This window comes from Silene latifolia, chromosome 9, assembly GCF_048544455.1.
Source record: "Silene latifolia isolate original U9 population chromosome 9, ASM4854445v1, whole genome shotgun sequence".
In the NCBI taxonomy this organism is placed as follows: domain Eukaryota; kingdom Viridiplantae; phylum Streptophyta; class Magnoliopsida; order Caryophyllales; family Caryophyllaceae; genus Silene; species Silene latifolia.
In genome coordinates this window covers 67,392,825-67,398,428 of record NC_133534.1, presented here as the reverse complement: position 1 = coordinate 67,398,428, position 5,604 = coordinate 67,392,825, and positions in this window count along the sequence as shown.

Sequence of the window (5,604 nt, the reverse complement as noted above, 5' to 3'; positions counted from 1 at the left end):
AGTTAAAGAACCGAAACCAAGGTCGGGAACCTTGATGTGTACTTGGTAAGATTCATGTTATGAAAGAGAACATGAATGTAAAGGAAATGCAAGTGTAAGAAGTTTGAACACATGGACACATGGGATGTTAAACTTCTATTGCAGTCAATGAGTGTTTACACTTATGATATACATCACAAGGTTGTAATATGATATTGACTACCCGAGTGTGATGTCGACATTTGTCGTTTGAGTTATTATTAACTCACCTTGTACTTTGTTATATCCAAACGGGTTGTAGAGACAATTGAACCCCGTTAAAGTGAACATGGATTAACATTGTTATTGCCCATAGTTACTTATATGAGGTGACGTCTCGAAGTGACTAGAGTGTGAGGCGATTGATGGCAAGTTCAAGTGCCATAGAGTCATGTGAGATGACTAGTCAATCACATAGGCAGACTGTTAGGAACATTTTGTCGGGCCTTATGACCGCTTATAGAGTTCTGGCAAATTTATATAGCCTGGTCGTGGCGAGAGCTACTATAGTATTCGAATGAGTCGATTCTTTTGACTAAAGACTATTCGCCTAAGATGGCACAGTTTCAGATTAACTTTGATTTGTGTTACTACGACCTTCGTAAATGGGGTCAAATGGGCATATTTTGGGTTATGATGGCTGTGGCTAGTCGAAGGAATGAGTGCGATAGGAATTGTCCATCCCTAGTCGGGGTTATAACAATATCTCGGGGCCACTCGAGGAGTAATGAATCGAAATGCGTGGCCACGCTCGGAAAGTATCTATGATAGATAAGTCCGGTCAATCGGTTATTCTCCAGATCGAGGAAACCACTCTCGATATGATCACTTGCAAGTACGACCGAAAGACACCTTGCATTGAGTGGGAGATAGTAATAGGACAAGAGAATTGGTGACGCACACTTGTCGAGGACAAGTGGGAGATTGTTGGAATATGTGTCCTCCGACAATAATGCGATCACGACTATTGATCATGATGATCACATGTTTAAATCTCATTATAAGGAATACAATTGGGAAGTAATTTTGTTCTCACAACTGGTCAACATATATCGGTAATGATTGGCTGACTAGAGTTTGACATTACTGTCGTGTGACGGTGGTGATCAGTTGACCCCCTAGGTCATACCTATAGGGCAACACTCTTAATTGATTATTTAATTAATCGTATAATGTTACGAGTTAATTAAATTACTTGAAAATTGACGGACGATTTTGGAAGTAAAATTTACGTATCAAATTGAAATGTGATTAAATGAGATACGATCTGAGTAATTGAATTGTATCATTACTCGGATGAAATTATTGTTTAAAGAAACAATCGAAATTGAATGAATTATTATAAATACAATCTGTTGTGATTTATAAATAGTAAAATATTTTGGCACAAGTAATTATGAAATTACTAAGTCGATTTTTGTATGTGACGTATTTTTGATAATACGTTGATTTTTAATATGTTAAAAATTACATAACAAATTTATGTGACATGTGACATGTGACATATTGACAATTGACAAAAATAATATGGAATCCATATTACACAATGTGCCGAAAAATTGGAGGTGTATTAGGCTTAATATTGTGTTTATAATTAAGTGGTAAACATAATGATTAAAAAGGAAGAGTAGCCATGCAACCCTATTAACCTTGTGAAGACAAATATGGGCATGCATTGGCTCCCCTAAACACCTCCACCCACCCGGTTTTCCAAGAGAGAAAGGGAAGGGTTTTGTCTTATATTTTCTATTATACACTACTTAGTTTTTGTTGGTGTATTATTCATTCAAACAATTATCCAAAATTTAAGATTTCTAGAGAGATAAAAAGCTCCCTTATTCTTCTCCATTAAACCGAAATTGTTAAGTGTTCATAATAATTTTGGGTCAATTTTCTACTAGATTAATATTATACTAGTACTTGTAATATTAATTTGATTAAGAGAAAGCTTTGGGTATTAATCCTAAGGAGAGATCCTATACTTGGATCTTTGTTCTTCCATAAGGGAAAGCTCAAGAACAAGAGAGAAAGGTGATCTCTCTTGTGCCCATTAAACCGAAATCATCAATGTAAGGACATGATTTCTCCTCTATTTTAATATTGTTTGCATGTATAAAATCCGTATTTAATTTTATGACAAATTAATTTAAACATATATGAGTATGTTAATATGTATATGAATCTTCATTTCCTTCACCAAGGATAGATCAATGCATTAATGTCCGTCCGGACATTGACATTAGTATACGTGTCAGACACCGGAAGAGCGGAAAAGCTTCAGGGGAACCATATCTCCTTGAGATCATGCAACGTAATGGCACTCAAGCAAATTTCTTCAGCGAAGAAGAGAGGCGAGCCGAACCCTGGTACGGCCGGGAGCAACTCCTGCTGAGAGGTGCAAAGAAGCTCCAAGCACCCTACACTAGAGGCAGAACAGAGCATGACCAAAGGAAAGTCGACTGATCACAAACGACCAGTACCGGGGGCAGGGACAACCATAGTCAACCATGGCCCTGGACGCTCATTGATCATCAGCGAAGACATGTCGCCCATCTTCAGAGACCAAAGGAACATAGTTCTTGAAAGAAACAAGGATGTTTTCGCATACTCCGCCGATGAAATGCCGGGAGTAAGCAAGGAGATCATCGTTCACAAGCTGAACGTGGACCCCACGTCCAAACCAGTCAAGCAGTAGAAAAGGAACATGTCGACAGAAATAAGATGCACTAAAAGACGTTGTCGATAAACTATTGTCCGTAGGATTCATCGAGAAATGTGACTATCCGGAGTGGCTTGCTAACGTTGTAATGGTAATGAAAGCATCCGGAGCATGGAGGATGTGTATCGACTTTACCAACCTCAATAAAGAATGCCTCAAAGATTATTACCCGCTTCCGAGAATCGACCAGATAGTCGACTCCACAAGCGACCACTCCTTGTTGAATTTCCAAGACGCCTTCTCGGGGTACCACCAGGTACACTTATAGGAGCCATATAAAGTCAGGTGCTTGTTTATTATAGGATACGACACCTTCATGTACAAGATGATGTCGTTCAGTCTAAAGAACGGAGAAGCCACTTACCTAACGCTCGTCGACAGAATCTTTGCCAACCAGAAAGGAAGAAAAGTCGAGATATATGTCGATGACGCCATCATTAAATGAAAAAACGAAGAGGAGCATCTGAACGACATCGAGGAAACGATCGCATCCCTTTGAAAGTAACAAATGAAGCTGAACCCAAAGAAGTGCACGTTTGGAATACAGTCCAGGAAGTTCCTTCGATTCCTGGTCAGCGCGAAAGGAATAGACGCCAACCCCGTAAAGATACAGACTATCATAGACCTCCCCGAACCGCGCACGATCAGAGATATCCAGAGACTCGCAGGACGAATGACAACAATTTTAGCAGGATTTCTCACAGAGATAATGTCCTGCCAGGGAAGAATTTGCAGGGTAATCTAACTCAAAAAAAAAATAGCCTGACTAGTATGACAGAAAGAATAAAAGAATAAATGCAAATGTAAGACATAGATTTATATGTGGAAAAACCCTGGGAATAAGGGAAAAAACCACGGGCACCAAGCAAGGAGGGATTATTACTATGATTTTAGATACCCTGACAGGGAATGTATATGTCAGGCGAAAGGTTAAGTATGGCTGCTTACTAATAATGCTAAATATGATGTTGAATACAAGTATAAGAGTAAAGTATGAGTATGTAAGTGAGTAACAAGTGTCCTTCTTCTTTGCTTCTTCTCTACCCTTTATATTAGCCTTGCAACGGTTCTTTTGTGGTTTAGGGTTTCCCGATTAATAGGACTCGTGCCCTTTTTATCCGGCGATGGTTGTTTGACTCTCTATAATCTTCCTGCCGTTATCCTTGCTTAGTCAAAAGTTCCATGCTCTTTGTGTGAAATGTTGAATAGATTTTCCTTGAATGTAGGAACGATTTTCCTATGTTTTAGTCGTGCTTTAGTTGTTGCCTGCCTTGTCCTGAAAATGCTTGTTTTGTGGCTGATGAGATATTCCTTCAGGCCAGGCCTAGCAGATGCCTCTCTTGTCTTTCCCTCCTGGTTGGTGCCTGCTCAGGCGTTCTAAAGCTTTGCTTGGAATGTCTTTCATTCAGGCTTGGCTTTGGGTATTGCCTAATTCATATCTGATCAGGCAGGGTGATTCTAGGCCCAATAATTGCCCCTTATCTTCTTATTCCCAATGGCTCTGGCCAGGGATAAGGAGATAAAAAATTTATGTCAGGCAAAAGGTGTATAGGGATGTTTTACCGGAAAAGAGTTTGGGTTCCTTTCAACTTCTATAATGTCTAGTCTTCATAAATGAGTTAGGTTCATCAAAACCTAGGAGAGTCATGATTAGGTTTGTCCACTTGTGATACCCGTTATTTTTTGCGGCTATAAATATCTTTGCACCGTTTGTTTTGCTTCCATATTCTCATTCTCTAAAAACTTCTTTTTCTTCTATAATTCCTTTTTGTGAAATAACCGTTTATTCTCAAAAAATCAATTCTTAAATTTCAATCATAAAAAAATGGCCGGAGGAAGAAGAAAGACAACCGCGTCCAAGGCTGCTGCTGGGGTTGAACAAGCTCCTGTGGTAGTTAACGTTCCTGAAATCATTCTTGAAGATGAAGTTGTGGAGGTTCTTGCCCCTCCAGAAATTTTGTCCATGACGTACAAGGGAGTTACTTTTGCCCCTGTAAAATCTCTGTCTGCTTCCTTTCCCGAGGCTAATCAATTGAAGCCTTCTTTTAAGCACTATCTGAAAGGTAGGGGTCTTCTCCTTATTGAGGCTGAAGTTTGGATCCCTGAAAGCGGTCCAGTCAGGGCTAATTGGTGTAGCCCTGGCTGGTCTTGTATTTTTGAGTGAGCGTTCAAAGGAGGCTGTCAGCTTCCACTTTCTCCGTTCATGACTGAATTTATCAGGGTTGTCAAGGTTGCCCCTTTCCAGCTTATGCCAATGGTTTGGAAAATTGTTCATTCTATTGAACACCTATGTGCCAAGCATAAGTTGATAATTACTCTTGAGGATTTCAAGAATGTTTACCACTTGAAAAGCAATACCACTGGGCATTTCAATGTTCGAGTCAGGGCTAAAATGACTCATCTAATTACAAATTTCGATTCAGGCGACGACAAAGGTTGGGCTACAACCTATATGTTCATCAGGGGTGATTATGTTGCCCCTGACTTAGATTATCTCACCTATCCTGCTGTTGAGGGAGGTAAATTCTTTTTCCTGCATTCATTTTTAGTTAGAATAGTTTGTGCATTAAATTTTGAAAATAGGCTTACTTGAATTGTCCTTATAGTGGCTGATTGGGCTAATAATCCTGATGCTGAGGGATCAGCTGACCGGATTGCTGCTTTCATGGCCTTGTCTGATGAGGATAGGGGGTGGCCTGCCTGTCTTGGTCAAGCTCTTATGCCTCGTTTCAAGAAGGCTAAGTTGAGCACCTATAAGGCTGTTAAGGGTGCCAATGCTTTAGAGTCTTCTTTATCAGGCAATAAGTTTGTTGTCTTTTCCTTGTGAATTACTTTGCCTGAACACATGTTAGTATTACTGATATAGG